Consider the following 27,079-nt stretch of genomic DNA (forward strand, 5'->3'; position numbering starts at 1 on the left):
CTTACCACTGAGAAAGAGTCAAAGTGCTTAGTGAATTTACAAACACATATTACTCTTGGGAATATTCTTGTAATCTATTTATTGGGTAACACAGAAGGCTGCCAGTTTCAAGTAAGATCCAAAGCTGAACAGAGTTCATGTTCTAATGAAAGATGCCCTGTCTTTTTTGTCTCATGAACTAGCAAATAGGTTATTAGCTTATACCTGTGTTGGTTAAGAATCATGAGTAAAGGATGACGGTCATGGAGGGAGGCACTTGAGGGGAGAATCACTGGGTGTTATTTGGAAACCATTTTGACAATAAACTATTATAATTTTTTTAAATAAATAAATAATAAAAATATGTTAATTGTATATAAATAAAAATCTAATTTTTAATAAACAAAGAATCATGAGTAAAGTCTTTTGTAAAACCTAATATGATAGTTGCAGCACATGTGTCTAATGTTTAGGATTGCAGCAATGCTTTCTAAAGCCAACTATGCACCATTTGGAAAAAAGCTGTTGGTCTAGTACCACATCCTAGTAAAGGTTGAGAAACTGGCAATGGAACAAGATATAGCAGCACGACTTGCCCATCATGATCGAGCCATCATTGGAGTCTACAAAGTTATAAAGGTATAGAAGTATCACATTGTGTAAGTGAAGCACTCCATTCTGGATTGGGCTCTACCAGGTCAGACTCAGTGGCACCTATTGCTAATGGTCTCTCAATTCACATTCATGGGCTAAAAGGCCATTTCCAGTGACCAACTGACAGACAAGGAAATGATGTAAGTCTAATTATTACACCAATCAATGGACTTTTGCACAAGTGAAAATGCACTGCTACCATATTAGATTCTCCATTGAGTAGGGACCCTGAAAACAACGTTGAAGAGAAATCCTTCCAATGGACAAAGCTATGGGTTCCACGTGGAGAAATATAGGAGTGAGTTATAGATACTAAACTTTGATGATTAAATGGACTGGTTGGTTAATCAGAGAGCAGGAATGAAGAAGTTTTAAATACTGGAAGCATAGAGTTCTGAGATTAAAGAGGCCACAAAGATTGTCAGTTGTGTCTCATGCCAATGACCCTCAAAAAGTATCCACTTCAGAGAATGTTTCCAGGAACCAGATAAAGACAACGACTTACTTAGCTTCTGTCTTTAACTACTCAAATGCTTACATAGTTAATCTGTTAATTTAACTCACGGTGGCAGAGGAGTATAAATGTGTAATCAACAACATGGCTCTTTTACATGAAAGCTAATCTAGATACTACCCTGCTGACTGCCCCATTTGTCATAGGGAAGGACTGATGCTGAGTTCTCAAGATAGATATTTGGAGACTTGTTGATTATATTTCATCTTAAAGGGGTCAGTGATTCTCATAAACCAAAATAATTCATATTTCAAATATGAGTCTATCTTCTCTGCCTATATTATCTCCAGGAAAAATACCACCTAAGGCTTCACATAATGCTTCATGCCTCAGTATATTATCCTCACAGATTGCTTCAGACCAGGAGATGCAACAATGGGCTAATTAACCATGTGGGCCATCACTCTGACAGCTGACCTGACATTATGGTGGAAGAGGATATTGAATGCAAAACCAAGGATCAACTCAAGGACATCTTGCAATGTTGGAGTGTTCTTCTGCAGGATGTAACCAGCCACTGTATCACTGATCAGAATATGATGCAGTATCACCAGAATATACAGGTATGCAAACAAGTGGCCAAAGTAAGTAGGTACCTTTCCTAAACATTTCTATTTGAACATATCTTCCATGCAATTCTTCGGATCTGATAGATTTGAGATTCTAGTTCCTGAGATGGTCGTGAGATATGAAGGATGGATAATTTAGCTAAAGATGACAGAGAGAGCTTGACTGACGACCTAAGTCTGTAACTCACACCAGGAAACCAGAGGGTAACAAATGGAGTCACTGCTCTACTGGGATGATGACCCTAATTATCATAAGGAACTAGGGCTACTAGTAAATAGAGGGCAGGAAGACACTCACCTGTAAGTTAGGGCATTGATTAGGGTCTTGATGTTTCTAACTTCAATGATAACTGTGGATGGGGCAATTTCAACAAGTGCAATCTTACAATAACCAGGCAAGTAAAGCTTCAGACATCCTGGAGAAGAAGGTCCATACTAGCCATCAGGCAAACCATCTCAAGAAGCTAGTTTCATTCCAGAGAATCCAAAATGGTTGATGGAGGCAAAAGTAATAATTTATAGGCCTTGGAGAGCTGCAGCAGTGAAGATCTTACTTTGTAATTCATTGTTTTTGTTTGTTTGTTCGTTTCAATCATTTTTAATCCTTCTTAGGGCATTACAACTGACCACTAGCAAAAAGGATTGGATTTTTCCTATTCTTTTCAGGAATGAATTGAGAATATTTTACATTCATATATTTGTATAAGATAAGATATCATAGAGGGTATTGAATATGAGTAGTGAAAGGGATTGATTATTACATATAATTTATGAGTTGCTGATATTTATCTGGCTGTTCCTGTCTTCCAGTCTTTGGTTTTTTGATTCATCTACTAATGCTTCTCTTTATTTGATTATTCCATGAGAGGAAGGCTCATCTCCATCTCTCCTACCATAATGAGAGCTGAGAAAGTTCCAGTATCCAAGCACAAAGAACTGGACCCATGGAATCTCTGGTTTCATCCAGCCTTTTCAGACTCAAATAATGTACTATATAAGACATGGGATTTGGCTTTCCCAGAGATGACTTCACAGTCCTTTCCTAGGACTCATGAAGCATAAACCATAAGCGAAGAAGAGTAAACACCCCATGGGCCTAATTTGGCCAATAAGAAGAGAAAAACGAAAACAAAAACCAAACCAAACAGATAAACAAACAAACAATACCAGCACAGGAACCTTTCCTCCTTCCCTTGACTGAATGTTCTGAGTCATAGTCGTCCCATCTAGCCTTCCTGTAGATGTCCTATACATCCAAATAATGAGCTTTATTTTCTGTGAAACTCAGTAATTCCCTATCTTGTATTTCCTTTCTCAAATTATCTACCTCTATGTGTTCTTGCTACTCTGGAAATCACACCTCAGTAAGGCATTAGCACATCCCCCTGACTCGCCCTCCTGCCTTAGATTCTATTTTCTACCACCCCTGGACCAAAACAAAGTCCATTACTATAATTTTGGCCATGTATATTCTCATAGTTGTTTATCTTAATTTAATTTTCATTTTTTTTTAGAAAGTAGTTTTGTCTTCATAGACTTCTATTATTTTGCCTTCTCTATGGAAAGCTTTTCTATATCTACTTTGTCTTCTCATACTAGAAACAATTTTACTTTGTTTCTCCTTTATAATTTTATCATTGGTAAGGTATTTGGTTGATTTTCACTTGATCTATGGGAACATTTTTTCACAATGGTATTATTAATTTATTTGTGTGTGTGTGTGTGTGTGTGTGTGTGTGTGTGTGTGTGCATGTGCTCATATGCCTTTGTTTGTATTCTTTTACTACTTTTATTTTGCAGTAAATCTGTAGACCTCATGTGATGGTTCCTTTTTCTTAGGCTTATTTTAAAACTTCCATCAAGTAGATGAGAGCTCAAACAAGCAGAAATGTTCCTGAACATTTCAGAGTGTTGTGTTAAGCATGTTCTTTTAACCCATACTTACTATATTCAAATAAGTATGATATCTATAAGCTGATAATATGCACCACTCTCAGCAACCTCTACTTCGCTAATATATTTTTAATGTAAAAATTGTCTTTGATGCTTATCATTTGACTCTGTAACCATTGCTTCTCATGTCAGGGGAGGGGAAGAACAGTTCCTAACAACAGAGTGTCAAACTATATGAGACAAAAACTAATAGAATTTCAAATAAAAATAAATGAATCCATTATCGTAGTTAGAGACATTAACAACCCTGTCTTCGGACTGAACTAATGTAGCAGGCAGAAATCAGTAAGACATAGTAGAACTCACTCACCATGTCAATCAATTGGATATAATTGATATTCATAGACTACTACTTCATCCAAAAAGAGCAGAACACATATTTTTTAAGCTCACATGTAATCTTAACCAAAAACAGATCACATTCTAAGCCATAAAACACAGTTTAACAAATGTAAAAGAACATAAATAATGCAGTTTCTACTCTAAGAACAAAATGGAAAGAAACTAGAAATCAACAACACAAAGACAAATGAAAAATATACAACTATGTGGAAATTAAATAGCCTAATTCTAAATAACATAAGGGTCAAAGAAGAAATCTCAAGAGAAATTTGAAAAATATTTCAAACTAAATGAAAATGAAGATAAAATTATCAAAATTATAGAATGGAATAGAAGGAATACTTAGAGGGAAATATATAATACTGTATGCATATACTTAAAAATAAATAAAATCAATAATCTAAGTTTCCACATTAGAAAACTAGAAAAAGGAAAACAAATTAAATTGAAAGTGAGCATAAGAAAATATTTAATAAGAATTAGAGTGGAAATCAAAGAAATTGAAAACAAGAAATCAACAGGGAAAATCAATGAAACCAAAAGTTGATTTAAAAAATAATAATAGGGGCTCCTGGGTGGCTCAGTAAGTTAAGCGTCTGACTTTGGCTCAGGTCATGATCACATGGTTGGTGGGTTCAAGTCCTGCGTTGGGATCTGTGCTGACAGCTCAGAGCCTGAAGCCTGCTTCAGATTCTGTCTCACTCTTTCTCTGCCCCTCCCCAGCTCTCCCTCTCTCTCTCTCTCTCTCTCTCTCTCTCTCTCTCTCAAACATAAATTAAAAATTTTAAAAATATATTATAAAAAATAATAAAATTGATAAGATTCAAGTCATGCTAAGAAAACAATAAAGAATAAATTAATAATATCAAAAATGAGAGAAGGGAAATCACTACAGTTCCTATGGGCATTTAAAAGATAATAGAATATTATTAATATCCTTCTGCCCACAAATTTCATACCTTAAATATACCAATTACTAAAACTACAATTTGTCAAAACTCACATTAAGAGGGAAATAGACAATCTTAATAGGCCCATATCAATTAAAGAAATAGAGTCAATAATTAATAACCTTCCAAAACAGAAAACACTAGGTGCAGGCGGGTTCACTGGTGAATTATACCAGTTGTCTACATTTTTTTTCACAGGACAGAAGTAGAGACACTACTTGCTAACTCATTCTATGAGGTCAGTGCTACCCTAATGCCAAAACCAAAGACATTGCAAGGAAAGAGATGATAGGCCAATATCTTTAATATAAACATAGATGCAAAAATCCTCAATAAAATATTAGCAAATCCAATACAACAATATATACAAAAAATTAAGTACTATGACCATTTGGTATTGGTCTCAAGTATACAAGGCTGATTCAATATTCAAAAATCAGTTAATGAAATCTATCATATTAATAGGCTAAAAAAAGAAAAAAATAACATGATTATATCAGTAGGTGCAGAAAAGAATTTAGAAAAAAATGCAACATCCATTTATTATAGAAACTTTCTGAAAACCAGGAATAGAGGTAACTTCCTCAACCTGATAAAGAATATCTACACAATAAAGGTCTCCAGCTAACATCATACTTGATAGTGAGAAATTCAAAGCTTTTCCACGAAGTTCAGGTAGAAGGCAAGGATGTCCCCTTCACCAATCCTATTAAACATCATACTGTAAGTCTGTGTTCATGAAATAAGACAAGAAATGTAAATAAAAGGATACAAATTGGGAAAGAATAAATAAAACTGTTTTGTTTGTAGATGCCATGATCATCTATGCAGAAAACTCTAAAGAATCAATAAGAAATTTCATGTAACTTATAAGTGATTATAGGAAGATTTCTGGAGACAAAGCCAACATACAAAGTTAATACCTTTCCTATATACTAGCAATGAACAAGTGGAATCTGAAATTAAAAATGTAATACCATTTATATTAGCACCCTGAAAATGAAATACCTAGGTATAAATTTAGCAAAATATCTGTAAGACCTATATAAGGAAAGCTATAAAACTCTGATGAAATAAATCAATGAAGAACTAAATAAAGAGATATTCCATATTTTCAGACAACTCAAATTGCCAAGATGTCATTCTTTCCAACTTGATCTACAGAATCTATGCAATCCAAATTAAAAAAATAATAACAAAATCATAAGTCATTTTGTGGATATTGACAAACTGACTCCAAAGTATATATGGAAAAATAAAACAAACAGACTAGCTAACACAATATTGAAAGAGAAGGAAGACTGACACTACCTGACTTCAAGTCTTTCTATGAAGCTATATTAATCAAGACAGAGTGGTGAAAGAACAGACAAATAGATCAATGGAACAAAATAGAGAATTCTCAAATAGACACTCATAAAAATAGCCAATGTATTAAAGGAGCAAAGGCAACGAAAGGAGTAAAAAGAGTTTTTTCTACAGATGGTGCCAAACAACTGGACATCCACATGCAAAAATATAAATCTAGATAAAGACTTTACATCCTTCCTCAAAAATAACTAAAAATGGATCATATACCTAAATGTAAAACACAAGGCTATAAAACTCCTAGAAGATAGCATAGGAGAAATCATTAATGACTTGGAGTATGGTGAAAAATTTTAGACACAATAAACTTATAGTCCATGAATGAGTAATTGATGAGCTGAATTCATTAAAATAAAGAACTTTTGCTGTGCAAAATATATCAAGAGAATTAGAAGACAAGCCACAGAATAGCACACATTTGCTAAAAACACTTCTGATAAGTGTTACCCAAAATATAAAAAGAACTATCAACTCAACCATAATAATCTGATTTTTAAAATGAGCCAAAGACCTTAACAGACACCTCACCAAAGAAGATATACAGATGGCAAATGAAAAGATGTTCCACATCAGATGTCATCGAGGAGATGTGAATTAAAACAACATTGAATTACTATTACACACCTATTAGAATGGGCAAAATCTGGAATAATGAGAACACCAGGTACTGGCAAAGACATGCACAACAGAAACTCTAATACGTTTCTGGTGGGAATGCAAAATGATAAAGCCATCTTGCAAGACAGTGTGGTGGTTTCTTGCAAAACTAGGCATACTCTTAACCATATGATCCAGCGATTACACCGTTGGTATTTACTCAAAAGAGTTGAAAGATTTTGTCCACAAAAGACACATGTACATAAATGTTTATAGTAGTCTTATTTATAAATACAAAAACCTGGAAGTAACTGAGATGTCCTTCAGCAGAGGAATAGATAAACAAATGGTAGTATGTATAGAAAATAGAACATTTTCCAGTGCTAAAAACAAATGAGCTATCAAGTAACACAAAGACATGGAGGGGCATTAAATGAATATTTCTAAGTGAAAGTAGCCAATAAGCAAAGGCTACATATTTCGTGATTCCAACTATATCCCATTCTGGAAAAGGAAACACTATGGAGACAATAGAACGATCAGTGGTTGCCAGGGTAGATGAAGGATGAATAAGCAGAACATAGAGGATTTTTAGGGCAGTGAAAATACTCTATATGATATCATGATCCATATATTTGTCCAAACATCAAGAGCAAACCATGCTGTAAATGATGGACTTTGAGTAATTATGATGTGTCCATACAGGTTCACCAATTGTAACAAATGCACCATTCTAGCAGGAGATGTAGACAATGGGGGAGGCTGTGGGTATGTGGAAGCAGAGAGACATTGATAAATCTCTATACCTTTTCATTTTTTTATTTGAACCTACAATTGCTCTAAAAATAAAATCTCAATAAAATAAAAAACATATAAAGATAATAAAAAAAACACTACTCAGAGCTTAGAAAAGTCTTATGTGTCTGTGTGAATGGCTACCAAGGAAAAGAGTACTTGTGATATTTTTTTGAGATCTGCAACTGGAAACACCTTCTTGGTACAGCTTCCTTTACCACTATATTATTTCACTACTTTTGAAAACCCTTCATTTTATTTAACAAGTTGAGGTTCCATATAGTTCCAATTTAACTGAGGATGGAATATACAGTTCTGTTTTCTCTTCTTACTGCATTAAATGTGGGAAAGAAAGCCAAATCTAGCTGAACATCAATTCTCTGCACTTCACTTTTTAAGAGCTGAGACAGCATCTTGGTTACTGAAAGTTCTCTTTCAGATGGAATGTTTGGGCACGTTGTGTGGGATCTGGAAGGCTTAGGTGAGGTGGCAGAAAGCCCACTTTTAAGTCTTTGGCTCCACAAAATGCCAGAGCAGGAAAAAAACCAAATAAACAAAAAGCAAAGCAAACCAAAAAAGACAAAAAAAAAAAAAGTCTAGAGACCTTGTGTAACTCTATATTTCCATACCACCATAAGTTTCTTAAGTGTGTCTCTTGTTTCTTCAAATAAAACACTATAATGTTAAAAAATATATTTCATATATATTTTACTATATTTATATTGTCATCTCTCACTTATTAAAATAACTAAATTGCAGACAGCGTAAGTGTTCTAATGTAACTATTGGTTGATGACATTTCTTCTAGTTTAAAGATGGTATTAAAAGTACAATAACTTAATGACTCATGATTAAATATTAAAAAAACAGTAATATTGGAATTTGAGAGCACTGTGCATAACAGTTTCTTTCAATGGTTATGATCGTTTTATGTATCAACTTGGATAAGCTATGTACCCAATTTATTTATTCAAATACTAATTTAGATATTGCAGGGAATGTATCTGTAGATGCGGTCAGCACTTACAATCAGTTAACTTTAATGTAACTTCAAGAACAAAACCTGATAATTCCTGTAAAAAAAGGGAAATTGACCAAATCTGTATTGCAAAGTGACCTCTTTTTAATCATCAAAACAGTGTGGTACTGGCACAAAAACAGACACATAGATCAGTGAAGTAAGATAGAGAACCCACGAAGGTATGGCCAACTAATCTTTGACAAAGCAGGAAAGAATATCCAATGGAAAAAGACAGCCTCTTCTGCAAATGGTGTTGGGAAATCTGGACAGTGACATGCAGAAGAATGAAACTGCACCACTTTCTTCCACCATTCACACAAATAAACTCAAAATGGATGAAAGACCTAAATGTAAGACAGGAAACTGTCAAAATCCTGAGGAGAAAACAGGAAACAACCTCTCTGACCTTGGCCAAAGAAACTTCTTACTAGATGTAACTCTGGAGGTTAGGGAAACAAAAGCAAAACTGAACTATCTGGACCTCATCAAGATAAAAGCCTTCTGCACAGCGAAGGAAACAATCCACAAAACCAAAAGGCAACTCACAGAATATTTTATTTCATGTATATGATTTTCTTCTATGTGTGCATTAATATTTTCTATGGATATACAACATTAAGACTGTTGTATCTGTTATAAATTATTATTTTTGTTTTTGTTTGATACTCAAAGTTAGTTTCTGATTAATCCAATTCTCTACAATTATGTTTAAAGTTGCATAAAAACCTGGAAACCATTATTTGTTTTTGCCACTGATTTACCACAGCATAGCAAGTTTAGCCTAAGGGGGTTAAAACAATAATCTTTTGCAGGCTCATATTCAGGTTTGAGACACACATCAATGGATTTCACATTTTGCAAAGGAAAAGTCTCTTGAAATGTTTTTAAGTAGGGGAAGATCATTGTTTCAGAAAAAAATATATATATATAACATTTGGGTATTTATTTTAAAAATTAGACTTCTGGATCTAGAAGATCGGTAAAAAAGAAATAGTTCAAAAGCTGTGTGGAGGCTAAGGGAAGAATGCATTATTAACCATACAGGCAGTAGGGATGTCTCCTGCTAGTATATTATCCTATGGTTTCCCACCTAAAGCTAGTTAATTGGCTGAATTTTATTGCAGAGAGAAGAATTGGTGGCATATTACCACCACAGGACATTTATAAATTGTGACTATTCACCTGAGCACACATAAAAGAATCAAATGTGGAATTTCATCTAAAGAAAGACTTCAGATGGTGAAATCCATCTCAGTCCTGCTTCACTGATCTTAAGGGGAGCCACAAGACTCATGTTCTCAGCTGATTTTCTCTCAGTTTGTAGGAATGGTATTTTGGGAGAGAACTGAATTTGTCTTCCCTTGAGTATCTTAAAAAACTAAATGGACAGTGACTTTGGCCTTTAAGCCTATGAATCTTGTGAACTAGGGAAAAATTCTTGTTTTAATTTAATTTTGTTGAATTATAATTAACATACACTATTATATTAGTTTCATATGTAAAACATAGTGATTCAATATTTTACACATTATGAAATAATCACCTCTATAGGTCTAGTTACCCTCTATCACTCTACAATACTACTAATTAATTATATTTATATCCTTGTGACATTTTATAACTCTAACTTTGTCTCTTTTTTTTGGTTTTTTACCTGATATACAAAGTTACATTAGCTTCAGGTATAGCACATAGTGATTCAACAACTCTATATGCTATCTAGGATCACAAGTTTAACTACCATCTGTCAGTATGCAACATTATAATATCATTGACAATATTCACTATGTGGAACCTTTTATTTCCTTGACCTATTCATTCCATAACAGAAAAAAAGTTCTAAAACAGAAGATGTATAAGGTTTGAGTCACTACCACTAAATAAGATCCAAGTGTAGAAGTTATTATGGACCAGGTTCTGTGAGATCTGCTATGTGGATTGTCAAATTCAGTTCTCATAATAGCCTATTTAGATACTATTATTATTACCATTTTATAGATAAGGACATGAAGAACCAGAGAAGCTAATCAATGCTGTGGGTTGTAAAATTGAATGCGGGAGTTTACACTTGACTGTACTCTTATTGCAGATAGGATCACCTGATGATTATTTTTCTGGGACCCCATGTGTTATATGCTTTATGACACCCACTTGTTATCTTCTGCTAGAGGACAGTTGTGAATAGTTAACTTCACTGGCATACTTGCCCACTGTCCCCATAGTATATGTCAGGCTCTGACCATCTTGGGTTACTTCATTTCCTGCCCCTGACTTGTGCCCCGAATGCCTATTTCACCTCAGTGGGTGTGTGTGTGTAGACACTTTGAATTAGGTAATTTATTTGGCCATAGTTTTCTGGACTACAAATTGTAGATTTTTTAAAACTTTTCTAGGGATGCCAGGGTGGCTCAGTCGGTTGAGCTTCCAACTTTGGCTCAGGTCATGATCTCACGGTTCATGGGTTCAAGTCCCACATCAGGCTCTGTGCTGACAGCACAGAGCCTGGAGCCTGTCTTTGGATTCTGTGTCTGCCCCTCTCTCTCTGCCCTTCCCCTGCTCATGCCATCTCTCTCTCTCTCTCTCTCTCTCTCTCTCTCTCTCTCTCTCTCTCTCTCTCCCTCTCTCTCTCAAAAATAAATTAAAAAAACATTAAAAACCTTTTTTCTAAATATTTACTTATTTTTGAGAGCAAGAGTGAGTGGGGGAGGGGCATGAGTAAAGGAGATAGGATCCAAAGCAAGCTTTGAGCTGTCAGCACAAACCTGGATGTGGGGCTTGGACTCATGAACTGTGACAGATCATGACCTTAGCCAAAGTTGGACGCTCAAATGACTGAGCCACCCAAGTGCCCCACAAATTATAGATAATAAATGAACCTTCATATGAGTATGTCATGATGATCCTATGAGACAATAAATATATAAGTCTGGGATCAGTGCCTAGAATATACTAGCCAGGTGTAATATCAGTATAAGAAGAAACAAGTGTAGAAATATTGGTGGTAATAGATACAGTGGTAGTTGTAGATAAAGTATCTGTTTCAGTATGTTTTCTCTGTTTCCAATTTTATTTTTTATTCTAATTTTTAAAGACAGAAAATATCATGGAGCAAAATTTAAAAAAGTAATAAATTTAAGAAGAAGGAAAAAAACCTTATTTAAAGGGGACAAAAAACATGAAACAGTTTACTGTAAATTTCTCGCTGTTTGATCATCTGTTTCCCTTAGGATGCCTCCAGGTACAGAAATAAAGTAAGACTATAAACTGCTTAAAAAATAAGGGTGAGAAAATTAGAGAAATCTTGTTCAAAACAAAGAGATGCTTGCAAAAGAAGTAGAACAGTATTCCTGGTCAACATGGAACTCAGGTGAACATACGGTTATAAAAAGATAGTTTTAAATTCATGTAATTACAGTGGAGTCATTCTGTTGAAGATCAATTTGTGTCACAATTTTCAATAATGAAAGAGCTTTTTACATATATTATCCCCCTTACTCTTTGCAACACAATTGAGAGATTGTATATCCATTTTATATCAGCGTTAATGCAGAAAGTTACTTACTAGACACCAAAGAGGCAGAAAGGACCAGAACCAAGGGATACAATGTTATTTTTCTGATGTATACTCAATTTTTTCTACTTGCTTTGTTCCATATTGTATCATGCCTTACTACTCATGTTTAGAGATTGTTTGATTAATGAAACTTGTTCTATACCTTTTCTCTAATAGACCGTTTCTTAAGCTTATAAAGGAAAAGAGAGTAAAGGCACAGAAATATTTACGGTGAAATCCATTCCACATATTAAATGCTCTGTGGTTATTTTTCTGAAAATCAGTTAGTGTTTTCTAACTGTGACATTTTCCTGGTTTCCATAAAGAGAACCAAGTGTAGATTCAATGACTTTAATCTATAATCAAATATATTTCAAAAATAGGTCAAATGCTTTTCACAAACTATTATCATGTATTGTATTTTTTAGACTCTATCAATGAAGAGTCTCCTGAAAAATGAAATAGAAAACAGAAGGTGATTTAGAAACTCATCAGCATATGTTTTCAAATTTAAAATATCAATTTTATACATGTGTGTATATGTATACTTTTTATATTCATGCATTATAAAAATATTCATTTTAGTCTTTTCTTTTATCAACTAGGAAACACTCCTTTTTGGTACCATCAGAAGTATCTACCAGAAGACACAATGCAGAACTTCTGTTATAAGCATAACAGACATATGTCTATAAAAATACTTTGCAAATCTAAGCTTTTCCTTGTAATCTTCAAATTTAATCAGAATCTTCAAAATTCCACTGCATTCTTATATTTTCTTTGCATGTGATAGCATAAGCTAAAATATCTGCCTTGCTTTGAGAGTTTTATGAATTTTAAGAAAGCAAGGTGTCTATGTTTTCTTATGAAAAAATAAATCTAATAGTAAAAGAGGTGTTAATTGAAAAATTAATCTGTGTGACTAATCCCAGAAATCATAGCTTAACAAGTATATGGCTTTTTTTAAAAAAGACATCAAGCATTACTTAGTGCTTCTTCATGGGAGGCTTGGTACATTAGCAGGTAATACATCTGCTGACACTGAAGTTAAGTTTCTTCTTAGTCATTTCCAGTGTTATATTTCTTGAGTAGTGATTACTTTTTTCTTCAAGTGTCAGCATTGACCACACACTAATTAGAAAAGTGTGTATCAGTTGTATTTTCATCCTTGTGACTGCTAAAATGCACAGAAATATAGGGGCACCTGGATGGCTCAGTTGGTTAAGCATCAGACTTCAGCTCAAGTCATGATCTTGTTGTTTGTGAGTTCAAGCCCTATGTTGGTCTCTGTAGTGGCAGCTCAGAGCCTGGAGCCTGCTTCTAGTTCTGTGTGTGTGTCTCTCTCTGCCTCTTCCTCACTCATGCTCTGTCTCTCTCTTTCAAAAATAAACAAACATTTAAAAAATAAATAAAAATAAAATAAAATTGTGCAAAAATATATATTCCACAGATTTATTTCTAAACATTTCTTGGTCATCTTATTTTTATATAAAATGATAAGTATGGTAGACTTTTAAAAAATTACTTACAGCCCTGTAATCAGCAAGCTAACTTGACAATTATTTTTGTTCCAATCTTCTTCATAGGACCACAAAATTAAAATAGCTATAATTATGGATAGTTTTCCAATAGGTTTTTAAGTTTTTGGTATTTGAGCAACTCAGCTGTCAAATAGTACAAAAATAAAAATGTGAAAACAATTCTGATGAAATAATTAAGATCATATGGACCGGGCATATTTGGGTGGCTCAGAGAGTTATATGTCCAAGTTTGGCTCAGGTCATGATCTCATGGTTTGTGGGTTTGAGTCCCCCATGGGGCTCTCTGCTGATGCCTCAGAGCCTGGATCCTCCTTCAGATTCTGTGTCTCCTCTCTCTCTGCCCCTCCCCCATTCATTCTCTCTGTCTCTCTGTCAAAAATAAACAAACATTACCTCAAAAAAGTTAAAAAATGATTATTTTGGGCCTGTATGTGGTTAGTCATTAAAAATAAATATGTAAAGTCAAATAAATCCAGTTAGACCCTAGGCAGGTTGCTTCATTTGACCTTTATCTGTCTAGCAGCTATACTCTGGCATGATGTACCATGTGAGAATATAAGGCTTTTTATTTTCAAAATAAAAAATATCATTAAAAATCATTGCTCAGTAACAGTAAAACTGTAACTGCAGAATCAGCTATAGTGACACTAAAATCAGCAGTTAGAATACTAATGAATCCATTTTATAGCAAAGTAGAATGAGAATTCTCAAGTGACCACATATTGTGGCTGTGCTGTAGATCTCTGCTCACATTTCATCAGGTCAATCAATCATTAATTAACTTTTCTTATCCTAACAGAGAAGTCCTCTTCTGATGATAGACATCTCAAGAGAATCCCTCTTCAATTTGACAGAATGCCAAGTATCCAAACAGATTGTTTATCTGAATCCAATATTCAGAGGTTTTCATCTGAGATGCAGAATGCATTTTAAACATCATATTTAGTATGGCATTGTTTGTTGCCTAGGCAGTCAAGTCTTGTCAATCAAAGTTAAAACCTTTAACAGAACACTAATATTTCAGTATGTGTTTTTTTCCCTAAAATTTCCAGTCTTCTTTTCTTCTGCAAGTGCCAGGAAAGGCAAAGGTAGAGATTTAAGTAGCATGTACAACACACTAAACCTCCAGGTTCTCAAGTTATTCTACAAATCCTTTAGTAATCCGTCTTGACAAAGAAATAAGTTTCTTAGTTTCCTCCCTTTGAAATGTACTTGTTCTGAGTCCCCTTTAGTTCACAGAGTATGGTAAAAAATGACAGCTCAGTGATTAAGAGCACAAAATTTGGAGATGGATCTGGATTGAAACCCCTGTTCTTCTACTTCTTAGCTAGATAACTTCCAGTGAGCATGGAAGATGTTGCTACTCTCCAATGACAAGTGTCTCTCTTCTGCTAGGTAATAGAAAAAAATAGAAAAAGGTCATGCTTCTTGTCCCCTTGAGCATAAGAATAAACAGGAGTCTATGTTTGGCTAATGAAATGTGAGCAGACATTATATGTACTCCTTCTACGTGAGGGCATTTAAGAATCAGTGTTCAACTCTTCAGCAGACCATATGTTTAGGAAGCCACAGTCTTTGGACTCTCCTTTAGCCTGAATAACTGGATTGCCATATCATGGGCAATTGCCCTGAAGACTCACCAGGACCTGCAGTATTTTATTTAGAAGCAAGATAATAAACTGGTATTTTGTTAAGGTACTTGAATTTTAGGGTTACTTATTATTACAACATAGCCTTGCCTGACCTGACAGAGACAGTAAGTTATTTAAACCTTCTGGTCTCCATTTCCTCCTGTAAAATGATGAAAATAAGACAACCCTCACAGGGATATTTTAATAGCCTGTTAATTTGAAAATGTATATTTAAAATACTTAGAAAAATAATTTCCCTTACAAAGGGGTCATAGGTTATGATACTATTATCATGTATCATAATACATACACAGCTTCAAGATGGAGGCTCTATTATCATGCCTGGCAATATTGTTTGAATATTAGAAATAACCTAAAATTTTTGAGCTCTATCTTGATGATATACCACATAGAATTAATACATGGCTGTGCTTTGAATTCTGAAATATCCTTCAGCTTCATTGACAATGCAAATAGATATATTTTTTATTTTTTAACATCTATTTAATTTTGAAAGAGAGATACAGAGTATGAGCAGTGGAGGGGCAGACAAAGAGGGAGACACAGAATCTGAAACAGGTTCCAGGCTCTGAGCTGTCAGCACAGATCCTGACGTGGGGCTCAAACTCATGAACCACAAGATCATGACCTGGGCCGAAGTCAGATGCTTACCCAACTGATCCACCCAGGAGTCTTGACAATGACAATATTTTTAATAAATAAAATTTGGTTTGGCCTGGTGGAAATTTGATTGATTCATTTACACGCCAATTCAACAAATGCAATTGAACATAAACTACGTGCAGTACCCTGGAACTGTTTCTGTTGTTGAAAAATTTCCAATATGATACCTCTGTTTCTCCAAATAAAAATTCAGGGCAGTAAAATTTAGCTTCTACTTATTTCCTGGGAAAATTCGTGAGACTTTATATTATTATAGATAGCAGTAGTAAGTGAGGATTATAATGAAGTGAAACATCTACTGCAATTATAGAAAACAAAGTGCTTGTAAGAAAGGTAGAATTGGGAGGAAATGGTTAAGCCAGATGCTAACATACAAGATATCATACAAATTCCAAAATGGACTATTGCTGGAGAGCAGAAATAAAATGCTAAAAATAAGAAAAGGATGGATAAGCATGGCATATAACTTCAGAATTTTGCCTTAGTCCACATGTTTTTGATATACCTATTTTCTTCAGTTTCTAAACATATAAGAGATTTAGTCAAAATAACTGTAACATCCATTCAATCTTAAAAATAGAGTACTGCATTCTAGGTCATAAACATAAATGAGAAGTAGAGTGTGGTTGTATGGAAAGAAAAAATATATAAGATCCATGTCCAGAGAATAGAACCATATACCAAGAAATGGACAAGGGCAGTGTTTATTTCTTTTTGGTGTACCTGTAGCATCATCAGTATTGACATCTAAACCAAATTTTAGATGGGAGTCTATCCTGTCTCAATAGGTTAGAACAGGCAGTTTCTCAAATTACATTTCAAAGACCATTCAGGATTTGACAAAATTTCATACGATTAAACCCTACTCCAACTCAAATAAACCTCTAAACTCTGGATTATAAAAGAACACCACCGGGGTGCCTGGGTGGCTCAGTCAGTTGAGCCTGGCTTAGGCTCAGGTCGTGATCTCACGGTTCATGGGTTCGAGCCCCACATCAGGCTCTGTGCTGACAGCTCAGAGCCTGGAGCCTGCTTCAGATTTTGTGTCTCCCTCTCTCTCTCTCTGACCCTCCCCTGCTCGCACTGTCTGTCTCTGTCTCTCAAAAATAAAAACATTTAAAAAAATTTTAGAAAGAACACCACCAATACTATTAGAACACAATAAATAAGAGGAATATTGTTGAAATATTAGAGTATATCTTGTCTTTCTTTTATCCTTCGTTTCCACTCATTTCCTTCATTTAGAATAAAATATAGTTGATGTCCTTGTGTTGATTAATGATATAAAACTCCTTCAAATTTCAGCACACAGTTTACTTTCTGAGGGTGGCCAGGCCTGGTTATTAAGACACACTATAATACTATCCTATTTTACTTCTCTGTATCACACTTATTACTCTTTCATATTTTTCTTGTACACTTTTTGTTTGTTTGCCTCCATCTAACCCCATGAAGAGGTTTCAATAGAGCCAATGCTTTCTTTGTCTAGTTTATTCCTCTATCTCCAGCACCAAAAACAATGCCTAGATCATGGTAAGCACTCAGTTAATGTTGATGGTAGATAAATGAATAAATAAATAAGGCAAATAAAACCCCATTTTTAATCTTACTGTTTCAGAGTAGATTTTTGAAACTCATACAGAAAAATAGAAGTTTGAAGGGACTTTATAAGGTCTAATTATTTGAGCACGAGGAGTTCTTTAGAGTTCCAAATAGGCTATGAAACTAAATGAACACAAAGCATGAAGTTAATTATAAAGTTAATGTTGATGAGAATGCACAACAAACAAAGGTTTTGTTGTTGTTGGTTTGGTTTGGTTTGTTGTACCTATTGTAAAATAAAATTCAACCAATTAGAAAGAGGAGAAACTATTTTTTATGATTTTTTTCACTTTATAGTTATTTAATATTTTTATTTATTTTTTTCCATAATATTTTATTGTCAAATTGGTTTCCATACAACACCCAGTGCTCTTCCTCTTAAGTGCCCTCCACCATCACCACCACCTCTTTTCCCCCCTCTCCCTTCCCCTTCAACCCTCAGTTCATTCTCAGCATTCAATAGTCTCTCAAGTTTTGCATCCCTCTCTCTCCCCAAGTGGATGGACCTTGAGGGTGTCATGGTGAGTGAAGTAAGCCAGGCAGAGAAGGACAGAAACCATAGGTTTGCATTCCTAGGTCTAGCAGGAAAACAAGAGAGACCTAATGGAGAACCAGGGGGAGCGGAGGAGGGAGAGAGAGTTGGGGAGAAACTATTAAGTGGAACATGGCCAGATAATAGATTGTTAGGGCTCTGATTCATGGGGCTGACACCAGACAAACCAGCATGAGCATCAGGGACAAAGGAGCCGTCATTCCAAAGAATACAATCTATTGTCAGTATCAATAGTTGAATGGGAAGAGGCTTAGCCCCTAAGAAACTCCTGTCTTCACTCAAAGAAATACCATGTACATCCCTAGGCATCTATAGCACTCAACATCACATCCACATAAAAATCATCCAATGCAATTATCTACAGCAGTGACAACCTTTCTGTGCTCCAAAATGTTTAGTACCTGATCTAACTTCTGGTCTACAGAAAATTCAGATGCAAGAACTATAAGAAAATATCGACAATCATTTATTTAAACTACTCAGCAAATATGATTAAGCAATTGTCAGTGTTCAACAGTTTAGACAGAGAATTTAACTGCATCCACAGAAATGTTTAATCTCAGCACAGACCAACTAGTTCATTTTAAGCACACTCCATTTGCCTTTGCTGACAGGACGCAATAATGCAAGCCCAAGGTTCAGGATTATTTTCTCTAAGTTGTCTTTCCTCTACTCAGCAACAATGGCACATCTTTCAACACAATTTAACTCCTGTTTTTATTGTTCATACTTTTTGGCTTCATCTTTAACTTTTTAAATGTATCCACTTCTGGCCTTATTACAATAATAAGAGTTAAAATATATATACAACAGCGACAATTTCTGATTCAAATATATTGGAATACAAATTATTTACCTTTCTCAAAATATATACAGAAATCAAATTGCATATAATGAAATTGTACATGAGGGAATTCACGATTAGAAAATGACTTCTGTATTGAAGAAGAATTTCTAGGCTGGTGCATAAGCAGAGACTTGACAATAAAACCTCTAAAATTAGAAAGCACCATCACACATCAATCTATCATGTTATAAATAAGTAAATATTATAATAACGAATGTTCTCAGAACCTAGTAAAGAACAACTTATTTTTATCCTTTCAACTATACTAAGTGTTTATACAAGTTACTTAAATATGAAGGTTGAGTGATTCATATAAAAACCTATTATCGCTCTAACAGTTGCTAAATGCATTTATACTAGACTATAAAGAAAAAATTTCATCTTTATTATTGGGTAAAGCATTTTCAACTAATTTTGTTTGCAGAGTATGTAAAATTCCAACTTAAATATATCTTTCCTCCCCATTTTCTGTATTAGAAACATTTATGAACTTGGAAAGTCTTACCTGATTAGTGCTATCAAGTGTAGGATACCCAGGATAAGTTCAGTAAGCTACTCCTCTGGAAAAATCTATTATCAAGGTCCACATAAGTCCATGTAAGTATACTAATTCTCAAAATCATTTACTATAGTATACATAGACTACTTAAAAGATATAATAGCCTATAGAAAATTGTGTTTTTTTCTCCAGTAGATAGTGAGCCATTTTAGGCAAAAGTTGATCTGAGTTGATGTCTTTGTATCCACAATACTAACAATAGTATCTGATATATAATGATGCTCCCTATATGTTTGTTGGAAAAAAAATGAAAATGTATATTTCCTCAACTGTCAAACAAGTCGATTTTAATGGTCAGGTAAAATATAATTCTTGTTGACTTTTGATTTGCTTGAATAGCATAGAAATTGCTTGCCATCTTAAGGGGGAAAATGACAGTTTCAAATTACCAGTTTCTAGAGAAACTGATTTACAGAATTTTAACCAGGTGGAATTCTAAAGCAATAAATTAAAATACCTCAATGGTAGAAATATAATTAAGAACTGGTATTGCCTTTGGTGTTTAACATACCTTAGGGAGCTCTAAGCAAAAAGCTTGTCAAGAATAAATAAGGTCTAACATCCACTGGGATTAGAGACTATAATCCATTTTCTAAAAAGAAAAAGAAATAAGTATTAACCTCTGATAACTTACTCAAATATTGTATAATTATATGCTTCATATTATAGAAATATGAAAAACAAATGAAAATGTGCTGTGCAATATTTATATCTTATTGAAAACAAATAGCTCCCAGTGCTTGAATACTCATATTTTTAGACTGTGATACTTCAGCACCTGCATGGCAAATGTACTGTACTTTCAAATCCAAAAAACTAATGACTGGCAAAAGACTTTAAGAGGCCCCATTTACATTTTTAATGATGCTTTGTTTGACAAATCAGTTAATTCAAAATGTGGCTGAATCTATGGAATTTATTCATGGTCAGAAATGGCTAATGCACAAGGTGATTAGAATGACTACCAGATCAACTCTGATATCAAGTCTACCTAAAATCTAGTCTGAATTTAAAATGTATTTATAATAACACTTAACATGTTTGTGTTATAGTCAATCCATTGTTATATCAGACAACCAGCAGTTTTGAGTTCTGTATTTGCAGAGCAAACTACATCTTAATTACAGTGAAAGCTTTAAAAGATACACTCTTACAATGCAATAACAAGCCCCCTAAAAATGCCAATAAAAATAAGCAAAATAAACAGTGACCTTATGAAACATGATACACAAATAACTAATAAGTGTGTGAAAAGATTATTAGCATCATTCATTTTCACAGAAATATAAATTAGACCCCAAATGAAATGCTGTTAGAAACCCATCAGGATGTCTAATATGAAAATAGCTAACTATATCATAGGTTGGAAGTACATAAACAACTGGAACTCTCTTACATTATGAGTAAAAATATAAAATGGCGTAACGATTTTGAAAAATCGTATATCAATACCAGTTCTCAGTATTTTTCTCACGAGAAATGAAAATATGTTTCACACAGTGATATTTATGCAAGTGTTGATAGCAGCTTAACTTCCAATAGCCCAAACTGAAAACAACCTAAATTTATATCAACAGGTGAAAAGAGTTTTAAAAATCATGGTATTTTCCTAAGAGACTCTTAAATACCCACAACAAACCGGGAGTCGCTGGAGAGGAAGTTGGTGGAGAGATGGGCTAAAGGGGTGATGGGACTTGTTGGGATGAGCACTGCAATGTGAGTGATGAATCACTGGGTTCTACTCCTGAAAACAACACTACACTGTATGTTAAGTACCTTGAATTTAAAGAAATTAATTAATTTGAGTTGCCTTGGGTGGCTTGGTTGGTAGCAGCCAGCTTCTGCTAAGGTCATGATCTCAGGGTTAATGGGTTCAAGCCCCACACTGGGCTTTCCGCTGTCTGAACAGAGCCTGCTTCAGATCCTCTGTCCCTTGTCTCTCTACCCCTCTCCCCTCTCTTTCTATCAAAAAATAAATAAGCTATAAAAATAACACATAATTAATTAGTTAGCTTAAAATCCATAATGTTTTCAAATAACAGAATACTATTCAGCAATGAGAAGGAATGAACTATAGCTACCTTCATATACATTATGCTGAAAGATAGTAGCTTAGTCACAACAGAAGATATAATGTATGATTCTCATTTCTGAAGCCAAAATTAATTTCTTAAGATAGCAAATCAAAAGTTTTCTCTGGCTGGGTGGGTGATTGGGAGGGGTTCTTGGTATTGTGGAAATGTTTACACTTTAATTCCAGTGGCAATTCCATGGGTACATACATTTCCCAAAACTCAGGAAAATGAAACTTAAAATGGATGTATTTACTGTATATAAATTATAGCCCAATAAAACTGATTAAAATTATGCTAATCTTAAAAATAAGGTTGTGACTGTGACAATAAACTATGCCAAAGAATGTAGCTGATTATATGCATTTAGATAAAAATGATAATAATACTATGAACATTTTGAAAACTTACCATGAAAAGTATATTAACAACATTTTGGAGGGCTTCTTATACAAAATATTTCACCTCTATTAGCACTTTTACTTAGACCAAATGAGTAACCTGATAAGCAAGAAGTTTATAACCAAGAAATAAAGAATTTTATACATCTGCTCATATTCACAGAGATACTCAACACTGTACCAGCATATAAAACCCAGACCTGCCTGATTCAAACCAAAAAAAGAACCTAAAATCTGAAACTGTAAATGACCTGGAAGAAAACACAGGGGAAAAGTGCTTTATTTTATTCTTGGCAATGATTTTTGGATATGACACCAAAGCACCTGCAACAAAAGGAAAATTAACAAATAGGACTACATCAAATGAAAAGTTTCTGCACAGCAAAATAAATAGTCAACAAAATAAAAAGGCAACCTACAGGATAGGAGAAAATATTTGCAAACCATATAACCAATAAGAGATTAACATACAAAATATATAAGGAATTCTTATGACTTAGTAGCAAAAAACAAACAAATCCCACAAATAACTCAACTACAAATAGACAATGGATCTGAATATCTGAATAGCCATTTTTTTCCAAATAAAACAAATGGCCAACGGGTTTATGAAAAGCTTCTTAACACCACTAATCATCAGGGAAATGCTAATTAAAACCACAGTGCGACATCACCTCACACCAATTAGAATGGCTAAAATCAAAACCACAAGAAACAAGTGAAGGCAAGGCTGTGGAGAAGAGGAAACGCTTGTCCCTGTTTGGTAGGAATGTGAGTTGGTACAGCCATAATGAAAAACAGTATGAAAACAAAAAGTTAAAAACAGAACTATCATATGATCCAGAAATCTTACTTCTGGGAATATACGAAAAGTTAATGCAATCATGATTTCCAAAGGATGCCTGAACTACTATGTTTATTGCAGTGTTAGGTTATTTAAGAAACAACCTAAATGCCCGTTAACAAATTATAGGTTTTTAAAATTATGGCGTACATACATACATAACAGAATATTATTCAGCCATGACAGAGAAGGAATTCATAGATGAACCTGGAGAATATAATGCTATGTGAAAAAAGAGAAAAACAAATACTATATGATATCACTCATATGTAGACTTATTCAAAAAGAAGAAGAAGAACATCATAGAAACAGTAAAATGGTGATTGTCGTGGGCTGTGGAAATGGGGAAACTGATCAAAGGATACAGATTTTCAGTTCTAAGATGAATTATGAGGATCTAATATATACTGTCATGACTATAGTTAATAATATTGCATTGTATCCTTGAAATTGCTAAGAAAGTTGACCTTAAACATTCTCACCCAAACAAACAATGGAGGTAATGAATGTGTTGATTATGAAAATCATTTCACAATGTTTACATTTGTCAAGTCATCTCATACTCCCTAATGGAATGTGACATTTGAATTCCCACAATTATAAGGTCCCATCTTATACACCATAAATAGATTCACCTTTTTAAAAAGGTCATTCCCCCTTTACCTCGAAAAGATATGCTTCAAAAAACTTAATTTTGTTTTAGGTGTTCTAAACACAAACAAAATACATCGATCCCTTACAAGCTAGAAATTCAGGAAGTGAGCAGAATATCTCGGGATTTAGAGAGTCTGGGGAGCACTGGCAATCTATAAGAGCCGTCTCGCCTAATGAAAAGCCTTGTAACAGCAGTTTTCCTTTTTATAAAAGACACCTTTGCTGTAGCATTTCTCAACATAAATTTAAATCTGGTATTTTGTTTCCATAAGGGTCAGGAATCCCTTACAAGGGATGTCCTGAGAATATCAATTTATGAACATTTACATACATCTAGAGGATGTTTTTACTTCAAAGCAAAGCTGAGCATGAAAAGCAGCGATTAAAACTTTTTTTTGATACTCCTGTAAAATGGGTGATGGGCAATTTTCAAAGATGGAATGAGACACAAAGTGTTGAAACAAATGCACAGGGATACAAAAGTGGTAAGTGATAGTTTCCATCTGTTTGTATCCACTAAAAGTCACTACCTGTCAACTTAAATAATTTTGCACATTATTTATTATATTATACACAAATGTAGTAATGTATATAGTTATTTGTATTTACTAAATGACTTGTGTTGCTTTACATTATGTCCTTGGGTAAATTTAAACTCGATATGTGTATATTTTTCTCTCATTATATGCCATCATTGGGAGAAAGATCAGTCTTACGCTTTTTGCAACATTTCTCACATTTTAAATTGCTTTTTTTGCCTCTATGCAAACAAAATAAAGTGTGGAACAGCAGCAATTATCCACATTAATAGAAATTAATAATGGGTAAATGAAAACATGGTTTAACAGGTTTTATCTGCCGTATACACACATATATATTTTATATGCATGTATATAAACTATATAAATATATATTTAAGAGAAATCATTCAGTGAAGGTTTAATAGAGAGCAGTCAACTACTGGGTTGTTCTACTTTTTTTCTCAGCTTATTTGAGATAGTTATAATTGACATGCAACATTGTGTGAGTTTAAGAGTACAATGTGGTGATGTCATAAAGCATATAATATGTAATGATTATCACAATAAAGTTGGTTAACACTTTATTTGGACCAAAATTCACTTTGGACCAGTGAATTTTGAGTGTCTTCCATTCTTCTAATGTGGTTAACACATCATCTATCATTGTGCATGGTTATCTTATGTGTGTGAGATGAGAATTTTGAGAAATGCATGCTATTAGCGACTTCCAAATATACAATAGAGTATTGTTAACTACCTAATAACTGGGAGTCTGTATGCTGTGATCACCTCTGCCCATTTCTCCCATGGAGGGACATCTTATTCAGCCATCTTGCTGACACAATTCTATTTTTCCTGTACATATTCAATAAAACAGCTGACATTTTGATTCAAATTGGAGAACTATGTCTAGGACAGAACATTAAATATAGTTAATGGTACATGAAAAAACTTTGAAACTAATAATAATAAGAAGAATTTTATTAAGTTTTTGAGAATCTCCCTACCAAGGAAATCATAAACCAAAGCAAAGTTATCAATACTGACTTGAAATAATCTCTGGGACACTAAGTTTACATGACGTAGAATGACTTTGAAGATAATGACTACTCTATAAGAATTCAGGATTGCTATGGACCAGTGAATTTTGAGTGTCTTCCATTCTTCTTATTTACAAATGAATTTTAATTTTTGTTTCTTGCCTCCCTCACACCACTGTGAATCCAGTGCTGGTGTGGGGGATTCCAAAAACTTGGAAACTTATTAGGAATAGGATACTCTCACTCACAATACCTGTAAGAGTAATCTTTTTTAGAAATAATACTATTTTTAATAGGAATAGAAATTCCTGAATAGGAATTAATTTTGAATAATATTAATTTTTTGATGTGTTGATTTGTCCTGATAAACTACTCAATAATCCAGCAAATAAAAAAATGAGACTCCACATGGTAGTCAATCACTGTATTATGTATCAACATTTCCAGTTTAGAGTTCTTAACTTTTCTTTTGGCATACTCTGGTTTCTCTTCAGATCACATAAATCTTTCACTTTTTAAGTTTTCCTTTAATATTCTTACATTTTAATTACTTGACCTCACAATGCCTGGCATGTATGGCTTCTCTACTACTCTGGAGCATTCCATGGACTTATCCATGGACTCAATCCAGATATATTTCATTAGATTGTCTTATCAAAGCTAATACTAAGATCAACTGCAACCCCAAATGGGGCTTTGCAAAAATTATAAGGCAAACAACAACAACAAAACTTACATAAAATCCTATGATACATAGGCTAGTTTACTGGAAAGAACTAAAACATCTCAATTCTGGGAATGCATCATCCTTATTTGTTATCTCTACCCAATACTAGATACTTTCTACTGCTTAACATCTTGGTGTTAAATGCCTAATATCATGTTGCCACATAAATCTGGATTGATTGAGGATATTCTTCTAATTAGCTCTCAAGAGCCATGTGTAACAAGAAGGAAGAGTGATAGCCACTGGCACAGTACTTGTAGTCACTGAAGGTATTATTGTATTCACAGAAAGTATACCAATCAATAGAGTCAATATTCTGGGGCATTAGAAAGAGAAAGTTAACTCATTTTCTGTAGTATAAGTGGGCAACATGAAGAGAAAATGAGCAATACAGCAAGTGAGTACTGTGGCTAAACAATAATGGTAACTCAAAGAATGGAAGAAAAAAGACGCTTGCCAGGGAACATCCATCTTTACAGATTATAATCTTCCTCTACTAAAAAACACTGTATAGTAATATAAAAATATTATGAAGATTTTAAGAATATATATAGAAACACTTTTAAGATGTGTATATCCTTTGGATATATCTTTTTTTTTAAATAGTTTATCTTCAAATTGGTTTCCATGTAACACCCAGTGCTCTTCCCCACAGGGGCCCTCCTCCATCACCACCACCACTTTTCCCCCTCCCCCTCCCCCTTCAACCCTAGGTTCATTTTCAGTATTCAATAGTCCCTCAGGTATAGCATCCTTCTCCCTTCTAAACTCTCTTTCCCCCTTCCCCTCTCCATGGTCCTCCATTAGATTTCTCCTGTTCTCCTGTTAGACCTATGAGTGATAACATATGGTATCTGTCCTTCTCCGCCTGACTTATTTCTCTTAGCATGACACCCTCGAGGTCCATCCACTTTCCTACAAATGGCCAGATTTCATTCTTTCTCATTGCCATGTAGGATTCCATTGTATATACACACCATATCTTCTTGATCCACTCATCAGGTAATGGACATTTAGGCTCTTTCCATGTTTTGGCTATTGTTGACAGTGCTGCTATGAACATTGAGGTACATGTGCCCCTATGCATCAGCACTTCTGTATCCCTTGG

General features: G+C 34.1%; 1 long non-coding RNA gene across 1 annotated transcript in view; it reads left to right on the forward strand.

Moving 5' to 3' along the window:
* Positions 1-27,079, forward strand: part of LOC115285617 — a 56,197-nt gene that overhangs the window by 16,028 nt on the left and 13,090 nt on the right. The window contains exons 2-3 of the long non-coding RNA XR_003905608.1: positions 19,631-19,750; positions 21,290-21,428. This is a non-coding gene — a long non-coding RNA (uncharacterized LOC115285617). The remainder of the gene's footprint in view (positions 1-19,630; positions 19,751-21,289; positions 21,429-27,079) is intronic.

Source organism: Suricata suricatta, chromosome 1 (genome assembly GCF_006229205.1).
Source record: "Suricata suricatta isolate VVHF042 chromosome 1, meerkat_22Aug2017_6uvM2_HiC, whole genome shotgun sequence".
Lineage (NCBI taxonomy): Eukaryota > Metazoa > Chordata > Mammalia > Carnivora > Herpestidae > Suricata > Suricata suricatta.